Source organism: Bubalus bubalis, chromosome 15 (genome assembly GCF_019923935.1).
Source record: "Bubalus bubalis isolate 160015118507 breed Murrah chromosome 15, NDDB_SH_1, whole genome shotgun sequence".
Taxonomy (NCBI): Eukaryota; Metazoa; Chordata; class Mammalia; order Artiodactyla; family Bovidae; genus Bubalus; species Bubalus bubalis.
In genome coordinates this window covers 50215063-50236365 of record NC_059171.1, presented here as the reverse complement: position 1 = coordinate 50236365, position 21303 = coordinate 50215063, and the positions used below count along the sequence as shown (strand labels likewise).

The window sequence follows — 21303 nt, the reverse complement described above, 5'->3', positions numbered from 1 at the left end:
AGTTACAAAATGCTGGAATAATATTCCTAAGTCACACTCAAGCTCTGCCTCTTAGATTTTTCACAGGATTTTTGTTTGTCTTTCCTGTTTTTTAACTGTAGGTTTTGTGGTTGTTCATAACTTCTACTTTCCTTTCTTAGGCATTTCCCAATGCAAGAATATTAATTTTCTTGCGGTACCTTTATGATATCATTTTGTGATTAAATCACTTATTGACAGTTTTGTATGGTATGTGGGAGACACGATAACTTTTTCTAAATTGTCTTAAATATGTAATTATTGATTTATGATGCATTCTCTTTATCTTTTATACATTTGATGAGCTCCAAAAGGAAGTGAGAAAAAAGTCTGGGAAATAACTTATTTTGATGAGTTCAGATTAACACTTTACAGAAAGGATTACATCTGTTGTGTTATTGAGATGCTGAGAAACTTGCATGACACCTCCTCTGCCTCTGATTATAATGTGGGCACAAATAACTCTGTAGCACTGACTTTTTCACTTATTATTTCAGGACCTAGTTCATGTTAAATGCAAATATTCAAGGAAGTCTAAATGTTTTAATGCCCAGTCGACTTGCATGAGTTAGACCTAACTTTCTGTTATTTATCCAGTTTTCTGTTTTAAGTTGTAGTGTGAAATCCCAAAAATGAATCCCAGGAATAAGGTTTCCCAGCTTGAGTTTCATTTGATTAGAAATGTCACTGAGAATTGGACCATGTGGGAGTATAGAAAAATTTCTATCACAAAACAAAAATAGCAATGATGAAGGAATGTAAAAATAAAATCAGAGTGCATCATTTGAATTTTTGAACATCCCTCTAGATATAGTTTGGGTTTAGAATGAGATTTTGGCACAATTTCAGGATATTTTGATATTGAATAGAATTTTGAATTGGCTTCTTATTCTGATGTCTTAAAAAATTATTATTTCAATAAACTTCAATTATGGCTTTATATGCTAGTGAGAATTTTCTACCATATTAGAGAAAAAAATAAAACAAATTTCAATTCTGAATCTGGTCACAAGAAGCAAATTTGTATTGATTTTTCCTTTTTCCAGTGAATGTTTAGACATCTACAAATGGGGTAAAGACTTTATAGTTTTAAAGGTACTTAAAAATAGTTCCTTCAAAAACCTTGCAGCTAAAGATGGGAAGAGAAATAAATATCCATTCTTTTTATTTATTAACTTTTCAATGTATTTCATATACATAGAATTGATTGATTATTACTAATGGGAATTTTAATATTGTATAGAGATTTACTATGTTAAAAATTTGTAATGGGGGAGAAAAGCCAAGGTATAAAATGTTCTTTTATCCAAATAAGGGAGAAAAAAATTCTAAGATATGCTTGGATTTTATGACAGTTACTTTACTTTTTCTTTTCATGTAGCAAATAACAGTACGTAATATTATCAGTAAGTCATAAAAGGTAAAGGTAAGTGCTCAGCCTTGTCTGACTCTTTGTGACTCCATGAACTGTAACCTGCCAGGCTCGACTGGGATCTTCCAGGCCAGAGTACTAGAGCGGGTTGCCATTTCCTACTCCAGGGGAATCTTCCCAACCCAGGGATCAAACCAGTGTTTCTTGAGTCTCCTTCATTGGCAGGCTGTTTCTTTACCACTGGGCCACCTGGGAAGCCTAGTCATAGGTGCATATAAATTCTCATCAAAATGTTCTTTGAGGGCCTATCATGCCAATGGAGAATTGTGTGTGTTTGGTTTTATTGTGTTATGTTAGATGCCCCTCTTTTATGCTTGTTAATCCACTGTGTGTATACCTGTATCTCAGCACTTAACATACCAATGTATTTTTTTGTCTTCTCCGTCAGCCTCTAAGCTTCTTAATGGCAAGGGCTATTATACGTGTGTTTGTGAGTGTATGTGTGCAAAACCCCAATATTACAGTATATGGGCAGGAAACCCAATATTGCAATCTATTTCTTATGCTATACTTTTATTTTTTAAATTAGCATACAGTACCATACTTCACACACACACACACACACACATATACACATGCACCATACCATATTTCATTGATTTTGTGTTTCAGTGTTCTGTTAACTCTTTTAGTCCTTTTGAAAAGCTGTAACGAAATACCATAGGCTGGGTGGCTTATAAAGAATACAGTTTTATTTCTTACAGCTCTGCAAGTTGGAGATCAGGGTGCCATCATAGTCAGGGTAGCACTCTCTTCTAGGTTTCAGGATTCTTGTTGTGTCCTAATGTGGTGAAAGAGGACAGGGGTCTCTCTGGAACCTCTTTTATAAAACACTGACTCCTTTCAAGAACATTCTACCCTCATGACTTAGGTACCTCGCCAAAGGTCCCCCCTACTAATACCATTATCTTTGTGTGTTAGAATTTCAACATATGAATTTAGAGGGGACATAATTATTCAGACCATAGCAATAACTTAGCCCATAGAGAGAATCAGTAAATATTTTTTGGGAAAAAAAAAAGGATGACTGTAAGCAGTATTTATTCATGAATTCCCTGGTGGCCCAGTGGTTAAGAGTCAGGGCTTTCATTGCCATGGCCCAGGCTCATCCCTGGTAGGGGAACTAAGATCTCACAAGCTGCCCTGTGTGACCAAAAAAAAGTTTATTCATTCCACCTACTTGAAATTCCTTGAGTCATACATTTTTAATAAACAGAGAAAATAGTTGTAAATTAACAGCTTGTCTCCTTAAATATTTTACACAATTCTTCTACCCCTTTTCTTTTTAATTCGAGCTATCCATAATAAAATTTTGCTGAGCAAAAATCAACTTCAGCTTAGTCCAAATGAAATAATTAGAAATTTGAAACAAGTGATTGGAATTAATGAGTTTTTACTGTGTTCAGCATAATTCAAGAATATTGAGCCAGAGGAGCGCTTTGCTTACTTATACATTAGACGGTGAATTAGACTCTTCCAGATTGGCTAAGGGAATAGGAGGGGAAAGAGCAGAAACAGCCCTCACCGGGCCATCTAGGGGTCATTTGATGACCCAGGGTCATTTGATGAATGTAAGGTCATCTGATTACCACTCACACATCCAGATTCTGAAAACAGCTCTGTGATTGAACAATTTCGAGCATTTGCTCCTGGGCCCAAGGTTCCTCCTACAGCTGCTGCTAGTTTTTGTCTTGTCCTGACTCCTTTCCTCCACTACTCTCTCTGCCGGATCTATGCTTCTGCCTAAACTAGCAAGGGCTGATGCTCTCTCAGATCACAAATTCAAACCAAACTTAAATGCAAAGGATCTGGTTGTTTCAGATGGTCACTCTACTTCCTGCTGGGTAGCAATATTGTACTTGCCCATCTCCTAGGACCCTGACCACCCTATAAATTAGCTCAGGTAAGCACTTTCTCCTTGGGTGAAAATGACAAGAAGGCATGGTCCATCTTCTTAGAGGATCTGTGGACACGGAATGAACTCAAATCACACCCCTGGGAGCACCTCCCTGATTCAACAGAGGCAGAAACTGAAGCCTCAGGTCACCCCTCTGTTCTACCAATAAATAAGAACCTGAACAAACTGAAAAACCAACAACTCTTCTTAGATCCATAAGAGGATTAATTTCATAGGGCAAACTGCTTTCTCCTACCCTCCAAATTCAAGAGACAGATGGTGTGAAAAACACAGTTTGAAGAGAAAGAATAAGCAACAGAGTTAGAAATGGCAGGGATACTGGGATTATCAGACAGGTAATTTACAACAAATATGAGTAATAAGTGAAGGGCACTAGTGGATAAAGTAGACAGCATGCAAGAATAGATGGATGATGCAAGCTAAGAGATGGAAATTCTAAGAAAAGAACTGAAAAGAAATGCCGTTGATATAAACACTAACAGAAATGAAAATTGCCTCTGGTGAGCCTACTTAGTAGAATGGACATGCCGAAGACTTTCTGGACTTGAGAATATAACAATAGAAACCTCCAAAAGTGAAAAAGTAAAAAGCAAATATTTCAGAAAACAGGACAGAATATCCAGGAACTGTGGGACAACTACAAAAGGTATGATATATATATTTAATAGGACTACTAGAAGAGAAGAAAATTAGGAAAAGAAGAAATATTTGAAGCAATGGGAATTTCCCCAAATTAACTGGATTATGCATATGACAGTGCCTGGCACATAATAGTGCTCAAAAAATAGTGTTTTTTCTCTTTATCCTGTGAGGGCGTTATAAAAAAAAAAAAAACTACAGGGAAGTTTTAGAAGAGGCAGAGACCACTAGGCAGAGCTGAGGATCAGAGATATTTTGTGGATGAGGCTGATTTGAGCCAAGAACTGAAAAGTACTTTCACTGATTCATTCTACAGATGCTCAATATCAATTATGTGGCTCAGCTGGTAAAGAATCCACCTGCAAGGAGGAATACCTGGATCTGATCCCTGGGTTGGGAAGATCCCCTGGAGAAGGGAAAGGCTACCCACTCCAGTATCTGGCCTGGAGAATTCCATGGACTGCATAGTCTATGGGGTCTCAAAGAGTTGGACATGACTGAGCAACTTTCACATCACACACACACAAAAATACAAATGAACTTCTTTATAAAACAGAAATAGACCTGTAGACATAGAAAACAAGCTCATGGTTACCAAAGAGAAAAGGGGGAACGTGAATTAGGAATTTGAGATTAACATATACACATTCCAGAAAAACATCTACTTCTGCTTTATTGACTACAACAAAGCCTTTGTCTGTGTGGATCATAACAAACTAGAAAATTTCTTAAAGAGATGGAAATACCAGACCACCTGACCTGCTTCCTGAGAAATCTGTATGCAGGTCAAGAAGCAACAGTTAGACTGGACATGGAACAACAGACTGGTCCCAAGTTGGAAAAGGAGTGCGTCAGGCTGTATATTGTCATCCTGCTTATTTAACTTCTACAAAGAGTTCAGTTCAGTTCTGTTCAGTCGCTCAGTCATGTCTGACTCTCTGCGACCCCGTGAACCACAGCACGCCAGGCCTCCCTGTCCATCACCAACTCCTGGAGTTTGCCCAAACTCATGTCCATTGAGTCGGTGATGCCATCTAACTATCTCATCCTCTGTCATCCCCTTCTCCTGGCTTCAATCTTTCCCAACATCAGGGTCTTTTCAAATGAGTCAGCTCTTCACATCAGGTGGCCAAAGTATTGCAGTTTCAGCTTCAATATCAGTCCTTCCAATGAACACCCAGGACTGATCTTCTTTAGGATGGACTGGTTGGATCTCCTTGCAGTCCAAGGGACTCTCAAGAGTCTTCTCCAACACCACAGTTCAAAAGCATCAATTCTTCGGTGCTCAGCTTTCTTTATAGTCCAACTCTCACATCCATACATGACTACTGGAAAAACCATAGCCTTGACTAGATGGACCTTTGTTGACAAAGTAATGTCTCTGCTTTTGAATATGCTATCTAGGTTGGTCATAACTTTCCTTCCAAGGAGTAAGCGTCTTTTAATTTCATGACTGCAATCACCATCTGCAGTGATTTTGGAGCCCAGAAAAATAAAGTCTGACACTGTTTCCACTGTTTCTCCATCTATTTCCCATGAAGTGATGGGACCAAATCTTAGTTTTCTGAATGCTAAGCTTTAAGCCAACTTTTTCACTCTCCTCTTTCACTTTCATCAAGAGGCTCTTTAGTTTTTCTTCACTTTCTGCCACAAGGGTGGTGTCATCTGCATATCTGAGGTTATTGATATTTCTCCCAGCAACCTTGATTCCAGCTTGTGCTTCCTCCAGCCCAGCGTTTCTCATGATGTACTCTGCATAGAAGTTAAATAAGCAGGGTGACAATATACAGCCTTGACGTACTCCTTTTCCTATTTGGAACCAGTCTGTTGTTCCATGTCCAGTTCTAACTGTTGCTTCCTGACCTGCATACAGGTTTCCCAAGAGGCAGGTCAGGTGGTCTGGTATTCCCATCTCTTTCAGAATTTTCCACAATTTATTGTGATCCACACAGTCAAAGGCCTTCGCATAGTCAATAAAGCAGAAATAGATGTTTTTCTGGAGCTCTCTTGCTTTTTCGATGATCCAGCCACTCCAGTACTCTTGCCTGGAAAGTCCCATGGATGGAGGAGCCTGGTAGGCTGCAGTCCATGGGGTCGAGAAGAGTCAGACACTACTGAGCGACTTCACTTTCACTTTTCACTTGCATGCATTGGAGAAGGAAATGGCAACCCACTCCAGTGTTCTTTCCTGGAGAATCCCAGGGACGGGAGGGCCTGGTGGGCTGCCGTCTGTGGGGTCGCACAGAGTCGGACACGACTGAAGCGACTTAGCAGCAGCAGCAGCAGCGAATGTTGGCAATTTGATCTCTGGTTTCTCTGCCTTTTCTAAAACCAGCTTGAACATCTGGAAGTTCATGGTTCAGGTATTGCTGAAGCCTGGCTTGGAGAATTTTGAGCGTTACTTTACTAGTGTGTGAGATGAGTGCAATTGTGTGATAATTTGAGCATTCTTTGGCATTGCCTTTCTTAGGGATTGGAATGAAAACTGACCTTTTCCAGTCCTGTGGCCACTGCTGAGTTTTCCAAATTTGCTGACATAGTCAGAGTACATCATGCAAAATGCTGGGCTGGATGAAGCAGAAGCTAGAATCAAGATTGCCAGGAGAAATACCAATAACCTCAGATATGCAGATGACACCACCCTTATGGCAGAAAGCGAAGAAGAACTAAAGAGCCTCTTGAGGAAAGTGAAAGAGAAGAGTGAAAAAGTTGGCTTAAAACTCAACATTCAGAAAACTAAGATCATGGAATCCAGTTTCATCACTTCATGGCATATAGATGGGGAAAAAAATGGAAACAGTGACAGACTTTATTTTTTGGGCTCCAAAATCATTGCAGATGATGACTGCAGCCATGAAATTAAAAGATGTTTGCTTTACTTTGCAGAGACATTACTTTGCCAACAAAAGTCCATCTAGTCAAAGCTCTGGTTTTTCCAGTAGTCATGTACAGATGTGAGAGTTGGACCACAAATAAGGCGAGTGCCGAAGAATTGATGCTTTTGGACTGTGATGTTGGAGAAGACTCTTGAGAGTCCCTTGGACAGCAAGGAGATCCAGCCAGTCAATCTTAAAGGGAATCAGTCCTGAATATTCATTGGAAGGCCTGATGTTGAAGCTGAAACTGCAATACTTTGGCCACCTGATGTGAAGAGCTGACTCATTGGAAAAGACCTTGATTCTGGGAAAGATTGAAGACAGGAGGAGAAGGGGATGATGGAGGATGAGATGGTTGGATGGCATCACCAACTCAATGGACATGAGTTTGAATAAGTTCTGCAAGTAGGTGATGGACAGGGAAGCCTGGTGTGCTGCAGTCCATGGGGTCACAAACAGTGGGACATGACTGAGTGACTGAACTAATATATAAAATAATGAGCAGGACCTACTGTATAGCACAAGAAACCATATTTACTATTTTGTGAAAATCTATAAGGGAAAAGAATCTAATAAACACACACACACACACACACACACACGGTAGCTCAGATGGTAAAGAATCTGCCTGCAATGTAGGAGACATCTGGATTCGATTCCTGGATTGGGAAGATCCCCTGGAGAAGGGAATGGCAACTCACTGCAGTATTCTTGCCTGGAGAATCCCATGGACAGAGGAGTCTGACAGGCTATAGTCCAAGGGGTCACAAAATGTCAGACACAACTGAGTGACTTTCACTCACTCACTCACTCACTCATATATCGGGAATTAGACTATATTTGTGACCAAAAACAAACACAAAAGTTTATAATCTAGTGAGGCAAACAAATGTTCATCAAATAATCTTATAAGTAAACACATTTACATGACAGGCAACCTAAATGCCCAAAAGGAAAACAGTGAAATAAATATTTTTTTTTAGTTTATATTATGTAGACACTGAAATTGTTTCAAATAATTATAAAATGTTTACAAGAACACTGGATATTTTAAAAATCAGGACATCAAAGTATAGAGTATAATCTCTTATTTTATAAAAACAAATACGTGTTTGCCTAGGCAAATTGACTATATACCACATGGAACAGCTGTTATCCCTGGTGATGAGATTTTGAAGCACAGGGAATGTTCTCATTAAAAAGCAATGTTTTTGCCAGTAGGCAAGTCGATTTGTTTTTCCATTGTTGGAATTCACAATTAGCACCTTTGCATGCTTTACGTGAAGAACTAAGGTTTTAGCACGTATTCTCTCCCTTGCTTATGGTTGTTTCTTTTTAGTTTTGATGCACTGGGGAGTAAGGAGAAGGTCCTTGAGAGAATAAACTTCTGAATTTCAAATAAGACATTTTTCTAGGGGTCTTATCTATGTAATAATGTATTAATAGAGTATTACCTTGCTATTAGTTTGAGAGAACCAAAAAGTGCTTGATTTTGCCCTTGGAAGAAACCCAGCTGTATGAAGATTGCATCTTGGTGAATTTTTTTTTACCTGAATGGATGTGACAATATTACTACTATTCCCCAACATGTGGTTCTATCCTCTTCTGGGGTACACACAGGGGGACTGTGCTTTCCTGACTGCTTGTAGTTAGGGGTATCCATGGGACCAATTCTGGCCAATGGGGATGAGCTTTTCCAATTGAGATTTTACAAAATGCCAATAACAGACCCACCAGCTCTGGTCTTCCCTGTGAGACAAATGCAGAAATATGTGCTGACATGGTGACTTCTGCAACTTGGGTCCCTGAGTGGGAAGAATAGGGGGAAGAGATGCAGAGTTTGGGATCAACATATACCCACTGCTATATTTAAAATGGGGCTTCCCTGGTAGCTTAGATGGTAAAGAATCTGTCTGCAAGGTGGGATAGCTGGGTTTAACCCGTGGGTAAGGAAGATACCCCAGAGAAGGGAATGGCTACCCACTCCAGTATTCTTGCCTGGAGAACCCCATGGACAGAGGAGACTGGCAGACTACAGTCCATGGGGTCGCAAAGAGTCAGACACAACTAAGCGACTAACACTTCACTTCACATTTAAAATGGATAACCAACAAGGACCTACTGTAGAGCACAGGGATCTCTGCTCAATATCATGTGGCAGCCTGGATGGGAGAGGAGTTTGGGGGAGATTGGATATATGTGTATGTATGGTTGAGTCCCTTTGCTGTCCACCTGAAATGATCACAACATTGTTAATCAACTATACTCCAATATAAAATAAAAAGTCTTAAAAATGCCAATAGGAGACCAGCTCTGCACTTCTTGAGGCAAACTCAGAAATACATGCTGACATGGAGACTCCTTCAACTTGGGTCCCTGAGTAACCACTGAGCCAACACCCTCCAACCACTCTACCAACCACCACCCACTACCACCCCAGACCCACACTGAACATGTAGCATAAGTAAAAGATAAACTGCTGTTTAAGCCACTGAAATCAGGAGTGTTTGAGATGACCACAGCTGGCCTGTCCCAAATGACAGAGAGAGCAGCTTTGGCTCCTGAGTAGCATCAGCTTCTCCAAAGATCAAAAGAGCCTCCTAGTATCCAAGTTCTCAACATGACACATCTCGCTGCTGCCACTTTTGATGGACAGTGGAACTTTTTTTTAGAACAGAAAGACCGCATTGTAGGCGGATCCCACCAAATGCCTGGAGAATGAGTTTCTTCTGTGGTTTCTGAAGGCTATGTGTTTTTAGTGCCAAGCACCCGGCTGACAAATGAAAAATTCAATCAAAGGTCCGTGTGTTCGCAAATAGTTATCTGGATGCTTGCTGTCAGGCAAAATATCTGGTCAACTGCTAGAAATGGAAAGTTTTTTGTTGGATAGTTAGCATTGTCCATAAATAGGCCTAAAGTCAATGATTCAGTCTGTGTTTGGGCACAGAAATTCTCTGTTTGGTGAAGTGTACTGGAGATGGACTTATGCAGAAGTAGACTAGAGGCTTTGTTAAAGGCTTTATAGTGAAGAAGAACCTTCCATGCCCCCACCAAAGATACCCCTCCAAAGTCCACTGTTAGTAAGAGACCACGTTTTCTAAATACAAATTTCCTCTTTTATTTATTTATTTGTATCTATTTTTCTCTAGTTGCAGCGAGCAGGGGCCACTCTCTAGTTGTGGTGTGCAGGTCTCTCATTGCGGTGGCTCCTCTCGTGTGGAGGGCAGGCTCAGTGGTTGCTGCGTGTGAGCTCAGCAGTTTCAGTTCCCAGGATCTAGATCACAGGCTCAATTGTTGTGGCAGCCTGGTCCCTCCTGGACCAGGGATCGAACCTCTGTCTCCTGCATTGGCAAGTGGATTCCTTACCACTGAGCCACCAGGGAAGCCCTCAAATTTCCTCTTTTAAAATGCAAATACAGTTGAAGTGATCAAAGCACTTGGTCATATTTATACTCGAAAGGCATTTGGTCATATATATACTTGAAAATAACTGAAGAATTAATGTTTAGATGTTTGGTTAAGATGGAGCAGGCTGTGAACAAGGAAATGGGTTAATCAGAGAGCAATAGGAAGAGGGAAGAGAAAAGTTTTAGGGATGGAATATAGCTCCTTAAATTAAGTGACAAAGATCTCCCCAAGTCTTTTCTTCTGCATGCAAATGAAAAGTTACTTTTTTCTCCTAAAGTGGGATTTTAATAAAAATGAATGCACAAATGGATTCTGGAATTAGTGAGACACACGTGTGCATATGCATGCACACAAAGAGAGAAGAGAGTATTTCTCCTGATCAAAGACTCAGTAGGTAAGCTATGAAGAAGAAAGTTGATCAACATTACTTTTGAAAAAAAGCATTGATTTTCACACGTTTACTTGGGCCAGTTATTCATATTAAATAATATTTTGGTGCTCACCAATGATTTCCACTTTTCAATGCTGACAGACAGTACAGAAAGACAGGGGCTATAATCTCAGCTACAGATCTTCCCTCCAAATCAAGGAGTCCTGGTCTCCTTCATAACTGTCAGTATTGTGCAGGCCTGATGTCAACTACTTTCGTTCTGGGAAATGTTGCTGTTTTGCTGGTTCATTGCTGTTGGCCTAACAATCAGTTCAGTTCAGTTCAGTCACTCAGTCGTGGCCTCACAATAGGATCACAGAATACTCCTAGGTCATGTGCAGTGTCCTCTGGAACCAAGTGGAGGAAATACCATTTCCTGCTAGAATCAGTGGAGCTTCTGGAACAAAAGGTCACTATTGGCTACAAACCCTTGGGTGGCTCTGGACTTCGCTGAGGGAACAGGGCCAGGCAGACATGGGTGTGGAGCAGGAACTGGTCTGCCACTAATTTACTTGGCCTCATGCTGATGAAAAATGATGACTTACGTGTCACAGATTTTTATCTAATGGGAGCATAAGGGGTTTTAAATCCCCATCTTCCCATCAACCATTATGCAGTTCACTGAAACTTAAAACACAAGCATTTTCCTATTGTTTCTATTGTCCCTTAGGAGGGGTATTTAATAGAAAATATGTAGAAATGTCTGGATAAAGATAACATTTTAACTCACTTGATTATAATCAGATTCCTGCATCTAACCCTTCTTCCTGTTCACAATGATGGTTTTACATTGACTCTCTCCATGTGGTTAGTCCAATCTCAACGAATAAGTATTTTTAAAACTCTAGGAGACCCATTCCTCCTCCTCCTCCTCTCCCTCTTTTTTTCCTTGTAAGCAAACCACTGCTGCCTATAGAGGTAAGCTGCTAATAAGCATGTTACTATAATCAGCATTTTTTGTGGCCAATGGCGTCATCAATCTCTCTGAGTAATGAATGTCTTGATTACTTCTGGTCTCCAAACTTAGTGCTGCTGTCACCCACATCCATCATTTGACTTTCTGCTTCTGTTGACAGAGACAGCCTTACATGGGCTTCTTGAGTTCCTATATGTCTTGCTGGGTGTGGAGACTGCAGGGCCCATTTTTCACGTTTGTTTATGCAGCTGGTAGCCTGTGAGATGAGGTAGGGTATCCCCCTCGGACAAACAGACTAGCTTGCTTCTTGCTGGAAAAGCAGTGTATTTCCCAAGGTCTACTGATGCTTGCTCTGCCGTGAATGATGAAGTCCTTTGTTTCTGACCCAGGATCTCGCATCTTCTAAGCATCCAGAAAACTGTTTGTAGATTATAAATGAGATACAATAAAATCCAAACTTGACAATCTAGGAAATGGGATTGCTTTGTATCTTCCTCCCAAATAGAAAGGCCCTAGAGATCAAGAATGAGTACTCTGAGTTCTCTTGGCAAGCTTATAATGAACATTCAGTAAGTGTTCACTGGTCATGATGACATCAGTTTATACCATGAAAAGGTGAAGTGTTGATAGCAAGATAATGAGGACATCACTGTGATAACTGTAACACCATCATAGAACCCCACTCCTTGCTCACCTCTTTCTCACTCTAGCTTGTGAAGCAGACAATGCCACATTATGGAGAGTGCTTCCCATAATAAACAGACATGAAGAATTAGACTATAATGAGGAGATGCTAAGAATATGGTGAACATTATAACTCTACCCTTCTGTCTCCACCCTAGTGACAAATAACTTTAGGCAGAACAGTCATCTGTCATGAAGAGGAAAAGCTCACTTCAGGGAAAAAAAAAAAAAAAAGAACAGAGCTGCTATTTTTTTTAATGTGGATTGCTTTAATTTTTTAATTAGAGTATGTTGACTTACAATATTGTGTTAGTTGCAGGTGTACAACATAGTAATTTGATATTTTTATAGATTATAGTCTATGCAAAGTTACTATAAAATATTGACTATATCCCTTGTGTTATATATTACATCCTTGTAACTTATTTATTTTATACCTAGTAGTTTTTACCTCTGAATCCCCTTTACCTATTTTGCACCTCCATTACCCCTCTTCCCTCGGGTAACCAGTAGCTTGTTCTGTAGCTTGTTCTTTGTAGATGTGATTCTGTTTCTGTTTTGTAATATTTGTGCATTTATTTTATATTTTAGATTCCATATGTAAGTGGAACATACAGTACTTGTCCTTCCCTGTCTGATTTATTTTGCTTTGCATAATACCTTCTCAATGTCACAAATGGCAACATTTCATTCTTTTTTGTGACGGAGTAAAATATGATTTAAGACCACACACACATATAGATAGATAGATACATGCATATATATTTGGGCTTCCCCGGTGGCTCAGTGGAGGAGACATGGGTTTGATCCTTGGTCTGGAAAGATCTCCTGGAGAAGGGAATGGCTACCCACTCTAGTATTCTTGCCTGGAGAACCCCATAGACAGAGGAGCTTGGCATACTTCAGTCCATGGGGTTGCAAAGAGTCAGATAGAACTTAGCAACTGAACAACAACAATGATATGTATATATTTGGAATTAGAGGGTATTACCTAAGTGAAATGAGTCATGTTAGAGAAAGACAAACACCATACAATTTCACTTATATGGGGAATCTAACAAACAAAACAAGTAATGAAACTAACAAAGCATAGATACAGAGAACAAACAGGTAGTTTGCCAGAGGGGAGGGAAGTGGTAGGAGGAGCGAAATAGGTAAGGAAAGTAAGCAGTACAAACTTCCAGTTCAGAAACAAAGGAGTTGCAGGGGTGAGGTGAAGTAGGGAACGTGGTCAATAGTAATGTAATATCTTTGTGTGACGGATAGCAACCCGACTTACTGTGGCGACCACTTTTTAATGTATAGAAATAGCAAATCACTATGGTTGTACACCAGGAACCACCATAGTGTTGCAGGTCAGTTATATTTTAAAGCAAATAAGCAAACAAAGTCATGTAAAACTAGATCATTTATTGTGGTTGCCAGAGGCAGGTGGTAGGGGCGAGGGGTAATTAGTTGAAAGTGGTTAAAAGGTACAACCTTCCAGTTAGAAGATAAATAAGTACTAGGGAAGTATTGCATGATTAATGCAATTAACATTACTGTATATTAACATTATATATGAAAGTTGTTAGGAGAGTAAATCTTGAGTCCTCGTTATATTAAATATTTATCTTGTACTTATGTGAAATGAGTGTTTACTAAACTTATTGTGGTAATTATTTTATGATGTATATAAGTCAAATCATTATGCTGTACACATTAAACTTACATACTTGCTATGTCAATTATATCTCAATAAAACTGTAAGAAAAACAGAAAAATGATTGAAGACCAGTCAGTTGAGTCTTTAAATTTGAAAAGTTAACTACTTTCTGTCAGCACAGAGCCAGATCTCACCTTTTTGACTTTTTTCTGAACTTTCTTCCAAAGGGAACACACAGCTCTACATTCCATTCTCCATATCAGTGTGTTGCAGCATTTTCTACCTTATCTCAAAATGATCCCCCTCTTACTGGACTTATTACAATCTATCAGAATGATTTACATTTTCATGGGGAGAAATCACCTTTTACTCCCCTGGGATTCACACAACTTTCCTCTGTCTTCACAGGTCTTTTTCTATAGGCATGAGCAATTTAGAGATTTAATGCTTGGACAGCTTTGAAGTGAGAGCCGAAAATAGGACCCTCCTTTCATCTTGACAACGATAAAACTATGATGTGAAGAGAGAGATTTCTGGCCATATCCAATTTTTTGCTAGTCTTCAGTCCTCCTTTTACTCTTGCTTGCATTTATGTGTTCTCAAATTGCACTGGAGATTCAGAAGCAGATCAGTGAATTTATCTGCATACAACAGTGTCTCGAACAGTCATTTTATGGCTTTGTGAAAGCATCATCTGAAAATATGGTTGTTCTTTTAAAATATCATGACACAAGCTTGTGCAAATGCATTCAACTGTATTTAGCTGCTGTAGAATAATTTAAATTGTCTAATCTTCCAAATTAGAAGAGTAGTAAAGCTGATGAGAACTAGCCACAAGGTGAGGCATGGTGATGATAATATTTACCTGTGTCTTATCTATTTTTTAAAAATGTAATAGTTCTCTGTTGGTTGTATAAAATTTTATAAGACATAATTGAACTCATTCTAAAGTCATTGTAATAAACATTTTATATTCTTAGGGTGATTCGTGATATTTGTTGTTAGTAGTTAGGCATCTCCCCATGCCCTGTGGGAGGGAGGCTCAGTCAATATTTCTGAGGTTCCTCTCTGGCCCATTTGTCTGTATAAACAGTACCCTGTTAAAGAACTTGCCTGCCAATCCTGGAGACTTGGGTTCAGTCCCTGGTTTGGGAAGATCCCCTACAGGCGGGAAAGGCAACCCACTCCAGTATTCTTGCCTGGGAAACCCATGAGCGGGGAGCCTGAGGGGCTACAATCCATGGAGTCGCAAAGAGTCAGACACGACTTAGCGACTGAACACTGTAGGCATTTACTGCATTGCTTTTCATCATGAGGATGCATGAAACTTTCCATGGGTCCTGTAACTTCCATGAGTAGTCAGGTAAGAAACATAATATTCCTCCTTTGGCTTTCAGATCCCCTAAATATAGAACTTTATCTTTCTCTCTTGCTAGAAATCATCCTGGAAGTCAGCAGAATTTCCTTTCTCTGGAACCTTCCCTGATCTGAAATCCCAATTTCCTTCCTCTGTTCAGCTTGAAGCATTTTATCAAGCATGGGGAAATGGTGTATTGTGGATGTCAGGGAAGGTAAGTTTTATTTAATTGAAACTTCCACTTTTTGTCTTTTACATCTGAATCTAGTCTTTGTCCAAAAGCTAGAATTATTGTTGACTTTCTTCTCTGTTTCCTTTATTTCTCTCCCAAGTTCAGAGCAATCAGTGATGCACCACTAAATAGAGATAAATTTGTGTGTTGGGGGTCCCTATAATAATCTACATGTTGCCTTGCATGTTTCAAGATATAATCTTCAAAACTAGGTTAACTCACATGTTATGTAAAAAATAACACAAATGGATAAACAACATGAATATAAGAGCTAAAACCATAAAATTCTTGGAAGAAAACATAGTTGTAAATCTTCATGATCTTAGATTTTGGCAATGGATTCTTAAATCTGATGCCAAAAGCATAAACAATAAAAGGAAAATATAGATAAATTGAACTTACTCAAAATTAAGAACTTCTGTTCATCAACAGGCATTATCCAAAAAAATGAAAAAGCAACATACAAAATGGGAGAAAACACTTGTAAATCATTTTTTTTCTGATAAGGGTTTAGTATACAAAGTTTATAAGAACTCCCAAAACTCAACACTAAAAGACAAACAACCCAATTAAAAAATGGGCCAAGACTTGAATAGATGTTTCTCCAAAGAGTATGTACAAATGAGCAATAAATACATGAAAAGATACTCAGCATCCCCAATCATCAGGGAAGTGAAAATCAAAACTGTAATGAGATACTGCTTCACACTTGCAGGATGGCTCTCATTTTTTGAAATGGAAAATAGTGTCAATGAACATGTAGGAAATTACACCCTCATCCTTTGCTGGTGGGAATGTAAAATGGTGAAGCTCCTGTGGAAAGTGTTTCTGGTTCCTCCAAAAGACAAATATAGAATTATCATAAGACTCAGAAATTATAGTCCTAGGCATATATATACCCCACATCACTGAAAACAGGGGCTCAAACAGATAGTTGTACTGTGATGTACATTGGAACATTAACTACAGTAGCTGAGAGATGGAAAGAATCCAAGTGTCTATCCCCAGACAGATGGATGACCAAAATGTGATAGGTATGTATATGTACATATGTATATGATATGTATATGATGGAATATTATTAGGCTACAAAAAGGAATAAAGTTCTGATATATGATACAATGTGGATGACTCTTAAAATATTATGCTTAGTGAAATAAAGCAGATACGAAAGGACAACTATTGTATGACTCTCAGTTCAGTTCAGTCACTCAGTTGTGTCTGACTCTTTGCGACCCCATGAACCACAGCAGGCCAGGCCTCCCAGTCCATCACCAACTCCCAGAGTCCACCCAAACCCAAGTCCATTGTGTCGGTGATGCCATCCAACCATCTCTTCCTCTGTCATCCCCTTCTCCTCCTGCCCTCAATCTTTCTCAGCCTTAGGGTCTTTTCCAATGACCTTCCAATGAACACCCAGGACTGATATCCTTTAGGATGGACTGGTTGGATCTCCTTGCAGTTCAAGGGACTCTCAAGAGTTTTCTCCAACACCACAGTTCAAAAGCATCAATTCTTCGGCGCTCAGCTTTCTGATATTATGCTTAGTGAAATATTATGCTTAGCAAAATATTATGCTTAGTGAAATAAAGCAGATACAAAAGGACAACTATTGTATGACGCTACTTATATGAAATATCTAGAATAGGAAAATTCATAGACATAAAAAGGAGTAGAGCTTACTAGGAGCTGGGGGGAATGGAGAATGGAGAGTTCTATTGAATGATTACAAAATCTTTACTTGGCGTGGTGAAAAAGTTTTGGAAATAGGTAGTGGTGATGGTTGCACACCATTGTGAAGATAACGGATACCACTGAATTGTATGTACACTTAGAAATAGATCAAATGGCAGCAACTAAATAATAAAGGTTCCCTTTGGTATCAGAGAAGGCAATGGCACCCCACTCCAGTACTCTTGCCTGGAAAATCCCATGGACGGAGGAACCTGGTAGGCTGCAGTCCATGGGGTTGGCTAGGAGTCCGACACGACTGAGCGACTTCACTTTCACTTTTCACTTTCACGCATTGGAGAAGAAAACGGCAACCCACTCCAGTGTTCTTGCCTGGAGAATCCCAGGGACGGGGGAGCCTGGTGGGCTGCCGTCTATGGGGTCGCACAGAGTCGGTCATGACTGAAGCGACTTAGCAGCAGCAGCAGCAGCCTTTGGTATAGGATTCATTTTCCCTATACCAATAGACTAGCAGCATTTGAAACACGGATTTAAACATTACTTTAAGCCTAGAGAAAATGGATATTTCTTCCCAGGGAGGTAAGTTAGGAGTGATTCTAAAGGGTGAATGGAAGGAGTATTGTTTCATAAGAACCATGAAAAGAAAGAAGTATTTTATCCTTTGTCCATTGGGTTTCTGTTCTTAGAAGAAAATTCTGTGAAAAAGGCATGGACATTCCGCCTGAGCTTTGTTGTCATTGATGGTTGGTTAAGACAATGCACACCAGAAGGTATTTGAGTTGGTGGAAGTTTTCCATTAACTTCATGTGAGTTTTTCTATAGGAACTTTAAAAATTCACTGTGAATTTTTTTGTATATGCTTGTCTTAGATATTAAGTCTTATCTTCTTTGTCAATATTAACAAAACATAATAGTTCTGAAGAAGCAAAAGTCTTTGGTCAACTTTTCACCCCCCTTTTTTTTATCTATATGAAGTTGGTAGTAGGTCCATTAATACTTTTTAAGAATTCTTTTATTTGGACTTGGATGACCACATGGATTTGGGCTTCGCTGGTGGCTCAGAAGTTAAACAATCCACCTGCAATGCAGGACTCACAGGTGCAATCCCTGGGTCAGGAAGATCCCGTGGAGGAAAGCATGGCAACCCATTCTAGTATTTTTACCTGGAGAATCCTCTGGACTGAGGAGCCTGTGGCTACAGTCCATAGGGTCGTACAGAGTTGGACATGACTGAAGCAACTGAGCATGCACACACAGCCACTTGGATTGGGACTAAGATTTCATAACCATATAATACTTCCTTTCAGAAAAATTTGAAATCCTGGGATAATTTCTGTTGCAATTTGTCTTGCAGTCTTAACAATTTTGGAAAATGAAAACAATGATGAAAGTAGGGAGAAATAGTTAAAAACAGCCAATAATTTACATTTCTATCCACTTATACAACAACTGACTAAGACACTGAAAACATTATCAGGATTGTGCCTTTTGATACTAAGAAAGCCTTGTTTGTGATTTAAAATAAATTTTTGCTGGAAATAAATTATTTGTAAACTTCTGTCTGTATAATCATAAAAAGGCTTTATAAATAAAATGTGATTAACACTAGGGAGAAAAATACATGCAGAGAAACAAAACACAGGCACATCGCAGTCCCATGTAGTCTGTTGACATTACATCCTGTTGTAGTCTTTGAAAGGGATATGACAGGTGCCTGAAGGAATGAGGCAGAGGAGGAAGACACACGTTAAGAGAAATTATTTATTATGTCAGAAATTAGGTGACTAGACTTCTCTGGTTGTCCAGTGGCTAAAGCTCTGTGCTCCCAATGCAGGGGACCCAGGTTTGGTCCCTGGTTGGGGAAGTAGATTCCATATGCCATAACTGAGAGTTCACATACTGGAACTAAAATCTTGCATGCCACAGCTAAGACTTGACACAGCCAAATAAATAAATAAAAATATTTGAAAAAATTAAAAAAAATAAATTGATAAATAAGGAGGGTGAGCATAAAAGAAGGATGAAGAAAGAAAGATGTGTATCTCAAAACGGGGATTCTTGGCAAATCCATGTAAAATAAATGGGAGGGAGGCACTGATCTTTGTTGTATATTTTCAAGTGTCTAGTGTGTTGTAGATTACCTGGGTCTTTGGCTTTTCAAGACTGTTTGTTTACTCTGCCACTTCTGTGAATTCAGGAGCCTACTCACCCTCTGGAATCTAAAGGCATTCATGTCCTTTTTGCTCTAGTTTTGGTTGCAAAACTATTGAAAATGAGTATGAGGGCTCCACTCTATTCTAAGAAGTTGAAAACACTTCGATACACAGGGATAAATAACTTTTGTAGCAAGTTAGCATTTTGTGAGCCATTTGATTTTGTTTTTTTTAATAGATTTTTAGTGGAGTACAGTTGTTATGAGGCTTCCTTGGTGGCTCAGTCAGTAAAGAATCCGCCTACAATGCAGGAGACCACTTGCAATATGAAGGAACCCAGATTCAGTCCCTGGGTTGGGAAGATCTCCTGGAGAAGGAAATGGCAAGCCACTCCAATAGAGGAGCTTGGAGGCCCACTGTCCCTGGGGTTGCAAGAGTTGGACATGATTTAGCAACTAAACCAGCACCATAGTTGCTTTTCAATTTTGTGTTAGTTTCTACTGTACAGCAAAGTGAAGCAGCCGTAGATATACATGTATCCCCTCCCTTTTGGACTTCCTTACCACTCAGATCACCAGAGTGCATTAAGGAGAGTTCCCTTTGCTATATAGTCAGTTCTCATGGAAGCCATTTGAACTGTTGCAGTCAAAACAACTGCTTCATCAGAAGCAAATGACCAATTTGACCACTGTTTCAAATGATCTTCTAATGAGGCTGTTATAGGAATAGTTGTTTCATCATTGATTTCTCCACTCATTGATACAGCTACATGCTTTGTGATGTGCGATGACCTATCTCACTTAATGAGTGCATAGTTAATGACTTTTCAACATATCTTGAAAAATTATATTGCTTTTCAGGTACTGGCTCTTTCTTCCTCCAGAGTCACAAGATTTTCACCATAAAAGACACTGAATAAACAGGCAATACGAAGTGGTATTTCAGTAGTATGATTTAGGGCAAAGAAATGATTGCCAGCTCACTCAAAACAACTTTTTAGTCCGAGAACAGCATGTGGAACAAATTTAAATTGCACACTGGAAATGATGTACTCGAAATGTTTTCCTTTGTGTACATAAGCAAAGGGATGAAAGGCAGCTTCTTCAGCTAGTGATTCACGTGGGCTCTTTAGAAATGTTTGAAGTGTTCTCATGGTTATTTAGTCTTTATTTTGCCCTAAAGGTATGTTTCTGTGCTATAATTTCAAGTGTAGATTTGAGTACTGGGCAACTATGAGCCTTGAAATGGTTGAAAAATTGGCAGAGAATGATGCAGAAAGAATATATCTTCCAAAATATATCTTTCTCACATCTTTCCTCTACCACCCACCATCCGCTATCTCTTATATTACAGTACATTTTAAATGTTAACAGTCTATTTACTTTAATCTGTTTATTATTAATTATAAGAAATTGTTTTTATTGTTCAACTGGTATTTTTCTAAGAAAATTGTTTGGGTATCTTGAGGTTTGGTCTCTGATAAAAGCATCATAATTTTTCCTATTACATTTAATAAATTTTAATTCAACCTCAGCCATGTTACTCATTTATTTGAGTCTTCCTTTCCTCATAATAAATGGAGGATAATAAAATCTGCCCCTGCAGTCAATGTGAGGTTTTAAAAAGAAATAAATGAAAATAAATATAATAAGCTCTATGAGGAAATAGGTTTCAAGCACTTTAGCAGCATTTTTTTATATACTGGTAAATGTCATATTAATAATAAATCATTCTTACTTAGGTATTAAAGCAGTTCTTACATATATGTGATATTAAAACTTGATCCTTTGGAAAAAAGTGTAATTGATTTTTTTCTTTTAATTTAATGGCTCTTCACTTGGTGGCAGCATTTCACAAATGAGTTAAAGTCATCAAGTAGAAGAATACTTTTGGTGGAAAAAGA

At 38.9% G+C, this 21303-nt stretch overlaps 1 long non-coding RNA gene across 1 annotated transcript in view; it reads left to right on the top strand.

Moving 5' to 3' along the window:
- The window catches only part of LOC123329482, a 49075-nt gene extending 34130 nt beyond the window's left edge, over positions 1-14945 (top strand). The window contains exon 4 of the long non-coding RNA XR_006544966.2: positions 14375-14945. This is a non-coding gene — a long non-coding RNA (uncharacterized LOC123329482). The remainder of the gene's footprint in view (positions 1-14374) is intronic.
- The last annotated feature ends 6358 nt before the right edge of the window (positions 14946-21303 follow it).